Consider the following 8,793-nt stretch of genomic DNA (forward strand, 5'->3'; position numbering starts at 1 on the left):
TCTCCCCAGCCCGTTGGGGAGTTGCAGCGATGAGACCTTCGCCTCTCCCCAGCCCGTTGGGGAGTTGCAGCGATGAGACCTTCGCCTCTCCCCAGCCCGTTGGAGAGTTGCAGCGATGAGACCTTCGCCTCTCCCAAGCCCGTTGGGGAGTTGCAGCGATGAGACCTTCGCCTCTCCCAAGCCCGTTGGGGAGTTGCAGCGATGAGACCTTCGCCTCTCCCCAGCCCGTTGGGGAGTTGCGGCGATGAGACTGTCGCCTCTCCCCAGCCCGTTGGGGAGTTGCGGCGATGAGACCTTCGCCTCTCCCCAGCCCGTTGGGGAGTTGCGGCGATGAGACCGTCGCCTCTCCCCAGCCCGTTGGGGAGTTGCGGCGATGAGACCGTCGCCTCTCCCCAGCCCGTTGGGGAGTTGCGGCGATGAGACCGTCGCCTCTCCCCAGCCCGTTGGAGAGTTGCAGCGATGAGACCTTCGCCTCTCCCCAGCCCGTTGGAGAGTTGCGGCGATGAGACCGTCGCCTCTCCCCAGCCCGTTGGGGAGTTGCGGCGATGAGACCGTCGCCTCTCCCCAGCCCGTTGGAGAGTTGCGGCGATGAGACCTTCGCCTCTCCCCAGCCCGTTGGAGAGTTGCTGCGATGAGACCTTCGCCTCTCCCCAGCCCGTTGGGGAGTTGCAGCGATGAGACCTTCGCCTCTCCCCAGCCCGTTGGGGAGTTGCAGCGATGAGACCTTCGCCTCTCCCCAGCCCGTTGGGGAGTTGCAGCGATGAGACCTTCGCCTCTCCCAAGCCCGTTGGGGAGTTGCAGCGATGAGACCTTCGCCTCTCCCCAGCCCGTTGGGGAGTTGCAGCGATGAGACCTTCGCCTCTCCCCAGCCCGTTGGGGAGTTGCAGCGATGAGACCTTCGCCTCTCCCAAGCCCGTTGGGGAGTTGCAGCGATGAGACCTTCGCCTCTCCCCAGCCCGTTGGGGAGTTGCAGCGATGAGACCTTCGCCTCTCCCCAGCCCGTTGGGGAGTTGCAGCGATGAGACCTTCGCCTCTCCCAAGCCCGTTGGGGAGTTGCAGCGATGAGACCTTCGCCTCTCCCCAGCCCGTTGGGGAGTTGCAGCGATGAGACCTTCGCCTCTCCCCAGCCCGTTGGGGAGTTGCAGCGATGAGACCTTCGCCTCTCCCAAGCTCGTTGGGGAGTTGCAGCGATGAGACCTTCGCCTCTCCCCAGCCCGTTGGGGAGTTGCAGCGATGAGACCTTCGCCTCTCCCCAGCCCGTTGGGGAGTTGCAGCGATGAGACCTTCGCCTCTCCCCAGCCCGTTGGGGAGTTGCAGCGATGAGACCTTCGCCTCTCCCCAGCCCGTTGGGGAGTTGCAGCGATGAGACCTTCGCCTCTCCCCAGCCCGTTGGGGAGTTGCAGCGATGAGACCTTCGCCTCTCCCCAGCCAAAAGAAGAATAATACAAAACATATAATACATAAAACACAAACGGTCCATCCATTATTATGAGCCGTCCTCCTCCCAGCAGCCTCCTGTGCTGGCTAGATATACTGTCTGAGCTCAGGCCCTGGGCTAAGATTAGTCATTGACCATGACCTGTTTCATGTGGTTTGTCTTCAGGCCTGGAGGAACAATCACTGTGACCCCACATGTCCCCTCTTGCTCCAGGGTGAAGTTTCTCCTAGTTACAGATCTAAGATCAGCCTGCCCTCCCCCAATCCTATCTTTAACTATTAGCGGGGAAATTGCTAAACTGACCCAAGATCAGCGTCTAAGGGGCAATTTTAACAGTCTCACTGTATAAGATACTCACCAGTCTCACATTACAGGCCTTTGAAGAGGAACCACCAAGAGATGATATGTCTTTAGTGGTAATATTATCAACCATATAATGAGTATTTCCCAATTCCCAGACATAGATACTCCCGAGTGAGACCTGTCTGTACAATATAGGCATATGCAGGTAAGAAACCCTTGTATGAAAACATATATGTATTTAAATCACTGTTATTTGTGTGACTGACGATCTCAAATAAAAAGCGTTTGTTTTCGCTCGGTTGGTTGATTGGTCGAGACTGATTGCAGCACTGAGGGACTGCAGGCCTAGTCTCCTCTGGACAGGAAACAGGAATTCGGGAACGCGCCTCCCATCTGCGGCGCGCTCCTGACTGGTTTTTACAGAATGGAGCTGGGAGGAATCAGTGTCAGAGTTGTTACGAAGCTAAGAAGTCGGCATCGCCGGTGAAAACCGTTCAATTCTGAAAACCGACCAATTGAAATCACAATATTGCATGTGCCGATCAATTGTAGCAGTTTTCCCGTTGGATACAGAGGAAAACATTCTGGATTTGTGATAGTAAGTAGCCGCTTACATTCTGTCTCTCTTGAAACCCACCTTGATTTACGAGCAATATTTTGCATTTGCAAAACGTTTTTATAATTATGTTACGTTGGAATCAGGGGACGCTCATCTGTTAAATCGATGCAATGTTGAATTGTAGGTTATTATAACGGATTACTCATTAGCCTATTCGCTGATATGGAGCCACATCAGGCTACCATGATTAGCCTACATTTCTACAGCGGTGAAATCTAGAGACAGTTGGAAACACAAAAATGGCCAAGGCAGATTTATCCTGTGTTTTAAATGCAAGAAAAACAACACGTTTATCGCTAGGCCAAAAATGCATGAGACTACAACGTTGATTCATTTCAACGAAGGCAGCAGATGAGAATTGAATTGCATCTGGAGCTGGTTTGGACGTTTTCAGGCTAAATGGGTGTGTTGTGGTTTGTATGAGGCTAATGTTTTGGTGCCCTGTTCATGGAATAATGCAGTGTATGTCCGCCGAAGGACAAGCACAGGGAAAAGTCGTGGATGGTTCCCGGCCTGTGAACACTATTGCCGGGGAGAATAATGTGACATACCATTAAGTAAGGGAACCCTAATTGGGGCAATATGTACGATGTAAATTCTGAATTAGGCCTACACATGATAAGGGCGTGGCGAGTCACTGATATAGGCGTGTTCTCGTGCCAGCGTTTCAACTGTGTTGCCACCCTGTAATTTCTAAATTGTCTCATCACAGCACTGTTGGTTCATGTTTGATGCCACAGCGAAGCAGTCTATTTTTGGGCTGTGCGATATGACCTAAAAATATAATCTCGATTTTGTCGTTCAAATTTATGTGCGATTTACGATATATATCTGAAATGTTTTCAAATGTTTTCTCTAAATAATCTTTGTCCAATTTTAAAGGTCAGATAACCACTGAGTAGACTGATACCCTGTTTCATGCCATAAGTAAAGATGTACAGTGCCTATAACTATGCCCCCAATGCAATTATGCATTCTAATACATCCACAATGTGAATTCAATTATTTGTTCTGTTTATTGTCAAACTAATACATTTTTATTTTAAATTGTAACATTCCAACCTTGTTTAGCATGAGCTAGTCCAAATATGGCATGTTATCACAATTTGTATCCGTAATGCCATCACTCTCAGATAGGGACTTTTATTTTGAAGGCGGACCCGGAAATTCAACACACTGAAGACAACAGCCGCCGGTTACCGTAGCAACGGAGTAAACACATTTTCGCCCCTGTGAAAAGTGAATCGCTTTAACACCATATCGGTATGCATTAAAACGTACTTAGTCAACAGAAGTTATGAACAACCAAAAATATATATATATATGAGATAACAATGATTTATTGTGGCTAGCTAGCTCATCTGTTACATGTATGTACTGATGTATTTACAGCCGGGGCAGGCCGGCATTGTAACATAATAATTCGTTCTTTAACTGATTTACCTAGTTAAATAAATAAATAAATATAAATCACCAGGCTTTCTACCTAATCGAGCATGGTGCGAACACCGCCGAGCCCCACCCGGTCACACTGCCTCTCAGCTGCACCGCTCTGTATTACCTACAGTATTAGAAAGAGGAACAGCTCTGATAACCTGCGATATTCATATGAACACATCCTTGTTGTAATCGATCGGGCACTAGAGCTGCCTAATCCAATAAATGGCCGTTGATTGTTCTAAACATTCTGTGTGTAGATTTAGCTGCTTCCTACACCCTAATTCATCACTACAGTCCCTGGTTCGAATCCAGGTTGTATCACATCCGGATGTGATTGGGAGTCTCATAGGGCAGCACACAATTTGGCCCAGCGTCGTCTGGGTTTGGCCAGGGTAGGCTGTCATTTTAAATAAGAATTTGTTCTTAACTGACTTGCCTAGTTAAAAAATTATGGCCCACCCATTTAGGAGCCAGGCCCACCCAATCAGATTATGTTTTTCCCCACAAAGGGCTTTATTGCAGACAGAAATACTCCTCCGTTTCATCAGCTGTTTGGGTGGCTGGTCTCACATGAGCCCGCAGGTGAAGAAGCCGGATGTGGACCTCCTGGGCTGGCCTGGTTACACGTGGTCTGCGGTTCTGAGGCTGGTTGAACGTACTGCCAAATTCTATAAAATTATGTTGGAGGCTGTTTATGGTAGATAAATGAACATTAAATTCTCTGGCAACTTCTCTGGTTGACATTCCTGCAGTCAGCAAGCCAACTGCTGCACCCTCAACTTGAGACATCTGCGGCATTGTGTTGTGTGACAAAACTGGACATGTTAGAGTGGCCTTTTATTGTCCCCAGCACAAGGTGCAGCTGTGTAATCACGCTGTTTAATCAGCTTCTTGATATGCCACACCTGTCAGGTGGATGGATTATCTTGGCAAAGTTGAAATGCTCACTAACAGGGATGTAAACAAATTTGTTTACAACTTTAAATGGATGTAAACAAATTTGAGAGACAAGGTTTTTGTGTGTATTGGAAAATGTGTTGTATATTTTATTCTCATGAAACATGGGACCAACACATTTACATGTTGCATTTATACACTGGTCAGTATGTTAGGTAGGCCCATAAAGCTCTATATCAGAGAGGTTTATACATCTATTAGGTAGGCCCATAATGTTATGTATCAGAGAGGTTTATAAATCTATTAGGTAGGCCCATAAAGCTCTGTATCAGAGAGGTTTATAAATCTATTAGGTAGGCCCATAAAGCTCTGTATCAGAGAGGTTTATAAATCTATTAGGTAGGCCCATAAAGCTCTGTATCAGAGAGGTTTATAAATCTATTAGGTAGGCCCATAAAGCTCTATATCAGAGAGGTTTATAAATCTATTAGGTAGGCCCATAATGTTCTGTATCAGAGAGGTTTATAAATCTATTAGCTAGGCCCATAATGTTCTGTATCAGAGAGGTTTATAAATCTATTAGGTAGGCCCATAATGTTCTGTATCAGAGAGGTTTATAAATCTAATAGGTAGGCCCATAATGTTCTGTATCAGAGAGGTTTATAAATCTAATAGGTAGGCCCATAATGTTTATAATGCTTTATGAGCCCACTGGGCCCAGTGGTGTAAAAATACTTCAAAGTAGTTTTTTTGAGGTGTCTGAACCTTACTATTTATAATTGACAACTTTTACTTCACTACATTTCTAAAGAAAAAAATGTACTTTTTACTCCATGCATTTTCCCTGACACCTAAACGTACTCGTTATATTTTGAATGGTTAGCAGGACAGGAACATGGTCTAATTCACACACTTATCAAGAGAACATCCCTACTGCCTCTGATCTGGAGGACTCGCTAAACACACAGGCTTCGTTTGTTAATTATGTCTGAATGTTGGAGTGTGTCCCTGGCTATCCTTAAATTAAGAAAATGGTGCTGTCTGGTTTGCATAATATAAGGAATTTTAAATGATTCATACTTTTGATGCTTAATTATATATATTTTTAATTAACATTTGATACTTAAGTATATTTAAAATCAAATACTTTTAGACTTTTTACTCAAGTAGTATTTTACTGGGTGACTTTTACTTTAGTCATTTTCTATTAATTTAGCTCTGTATCAGAGAGGTTTATACATCTATTTATTAGGTAGGACCATAAAGCTCTGAGCAGCTTGGCACAGAGACTTTTGAGGCAGAGGGGACAAATCTTACAGCCGCTTGTCATCAGTGAGGAATCTGAAGTTCTGTGGCGCCCAGATCTGAAACACCAGGGCCCGGTTTCCCAGAAGCGTCTTAAATATTTCTTCTAACCATGAATTTAGCCTTGATTTTAGGAGAACGGGCCCTGGACTCTGCAGTGGTACTGCGGTAGGGCTTAGGTGAGGGAATCTATAGGCATCTATCAATAGATGCCTTCAAATGCCACCCGATTCCCTTTATAGTGCTCTACTGGACCAGGACCAAGAGAGAATAGGGTGGCATTTGGAACACGCAGTACTGTAGGTCTGAGGTTGCCTATACATTAAACTTCATATCTCTCAGCCCTGAAACATCCCTTTAGAGGGCCTGTGGTTGTGGTTGCTGCTAGGACATGCCTGTGGCTGTGGTTGCTGCTAGGTCAGGCCTGTGGCTGTGGTTGCTGCTAGGACAGGCCTGTGGCTGTGGTTGCTGCTAGGACAGGCCTGTTGCTGTGGTTGCTGCTAGGACAGGCCTGTGGCTGTGGTTGCTGCTAGGTCAGGCCTGTGGCTGTGGTTGCTGCTCGGACAGGCCTGTGGCTGTGGTTGCTGCTAGGACAGGCCTGTTGCTGTGGTTGCTGCTAGGACAGGCCTGTGGCTGTGGTTGCTGCTAGGACAGGCCTGTGGCTGTGGTTGCTGCTAGGACAGGCCTGTGGCTGTGGTTGCTGCTAGGACAGGCCTGTGGCTGTGGTTGCTGCTAGGACAGGCATGTGGCTGTGGTTGCTGCTAGGACAGGCATGTGGCTGTGGTTGCTGCTAGGACAGGCCTGTGGCTGTGGTTGCTGCTAGGACAGGCCTGTGGCTGTGGTTGCTGCTAGGACAGGCCTGTGGCTGTGGTTGCTGCTAGGACAGGCCTGTGGCTGTGGTTGCTGCTAGGACAGGCCTGTGGCTGTGGTTGCTGCTAGGACAGGCCTGTGGTTGCTGCTAGGACAGGCCTGTGGCTGTGGTTGCTGCTCGGACAGGCCTGTGGCTGTGGTTGCTGCTAGGACAGGCCTGTGGATGGATGGAAAATATTGTTTTTCTCCTGAGCTGGACAGAGTAGCGAGCCAAGGCCTGAGATGATACCCTTGTCATGATTTTCCACTCAGTAATATCTTATGGGCAGATTTTGTGTGTAGAACAGAATCTGTCAAGACTGAATGGCATGTGTGTAGAACAGAATCTGTCAGGACTGAATGGCATGTGTGTAGAACAGAATCTGTCAGGACTGAATGGCATGTGTGTAGAACAGAATCTGTCAGGACTGAATGGAATATGTGTAGAACAGAATCTGGTAAGACTGAATCCTAATCTCAGCACATTCAATTGACTGTTACTGCAGAACCTAATCACACGATGAAGATCATTGTGATGACCCAAGTGGGATTTACTTCCCATATCAAATCAAATTGTATTTGTCACATGTGTCACTCCTGCGTTGTCTTGGCTTTGTGCTTAGGGTCGTTGTCCTGTTGGAAGGTGAACCTTCGCCCCAGTCTGAGGTCCTGAGCGCTCTGGAGCAGATTTTCATCCTGGATCTATTTGTGCTTTGCTCCGTTCATCTTTACCTCAATCCTGACTAGTCTCCCAGTCCCTGCTGCTGAAAAACATCCCCACAGCATGATGCTGCCCCCACCATGCTTCACCGTAGGGATGGTGCCAGGTTTCCTCCAGATGTGATGCTTGACATTCAGGCCAAAGAGTTCAATCTTGGTTTCATCAGACCAGAGAACGTTGTTTCTCATGGTCTGAGTCCTTTAGGTGTCTTTTGGCAAACTCCAAGCGGGCTGTCATGTGCCTTTTACTGAAGAGTGGCTTCAGTCTGGCACTACCCTCTTAAACTTTTAAGGAACTTAAACGTTCGCTTTTTACATGGCACATATTGCACTTTTACTTTCTTCTCCAACACTTATTTAAACCAAATTGAACATCTTTCATTATTTATTTGAGGCTAAATTGATTTTATTGATGTATTATATTAAGTTAAAATAAGTGTTCATTCAGTATTGTTGTAATTGTCATTATTACAAATTAAAAAAATTGGCCGATTTTAATCGATATCGGCTTTTTTTTGGTCCTCCAATAATCGGTATCGGCGTTGAAAAATCATAATCAGTCGACCTCTAGTCTGTATATTGTATATTAGTCATACTTTTATTATTGAGGTATGGTGAGTGCTTGTGTGTCTACAGACAGGGACAATCATAGACCACCTGTACAGAGGACATCTCTGCCCCCCTGCCATGGAGACAACTGTTTATTCTGCTACAGGAGGTCTGGTCGTCAGACCACAGTCCTGCGCCAGGGGGAGGAGGTCTGGTTGTCAGGGGGAGGTCTGGTTGTCAGACCACAGTCCTGCGCCAAGGGGGAGGAGGTCTGGTTGTCAGACCACAGTCCTGCGCCAAGGGGGAGGAGGTCTGGTTGTCAGACCACAGTCCTGCGCCAAGGGGGAGGAGGTCTGGTTGTCAGACCACAGTCCTGCGCCAAGGGGGAGGAGGTCTGGTCGTCAGACCACAGTCCTGCGCCAAGGGGGAGGAGGTCTGGTCGTCAGACCACAGTCCTGCGCCAAGGGGGAGGAGGTCTGGTCGTCAGACCACAGTCCTGCGCCAAGGGGGAGGAGGTCTGGTCGTCAGACCACAGTCCTGCGCCAAGGGGGAGGAGGTCTGGTCGTCAGACCACAGTCCTGCGCCAAGGGGGAGGAGGTCTGGTCGTCAGACCACAGTCCTGCGCCAAGGGGGAGGAGGTCTGGTCGTCAGACCACAGTCCTGCGCCAAGGGG

General features: G+C 47.7%; 1 protein-coding gene across 3 annotated transcripts in view; it reads left to right on the forward strand.

The window, feature by feature from the left end:
* The first annotated feature begins 2,117 nt into the window (after positions 1-2,117).
* The window catches only part of LOC110520666 (ras-associated and pleckstrin homology domains-containing protein 1), a 148,821-nt gene continuing 142,145 nt past the window's right edge, over positions 2,118-8,793 (forward strand). For 2 of the 3 annotated variants that reach the window (XM_036975351.2, XM_036975352.2), the window contains exon 1: positions 2,118-2,339. The gene's annotated coding sequence lies outside the window, so the exon portion shown is untranslated. The remainder of the gene's footprint in view (positions 2,340-8,793) is intronic. The other variant, XM_090230500.1, reaches the window with a different exon arrangement.

The sequence above is a fragment of the Oncorhynchus mykiss genome, chromosome 3 (assembly GCF_057628025.1).
Source record: "Oncorhynchus mykiss isolate SJ-2025 chromosome 3, ASM5762802v1, whole genome shotgun sequence".
Lineage (NCBI taxonomy): Eukaryota > Metazoa > Chordata > Actinopteri > Salmoniformes > Salmonidae > Oncorhynchus > Oncorhynchus mykiss.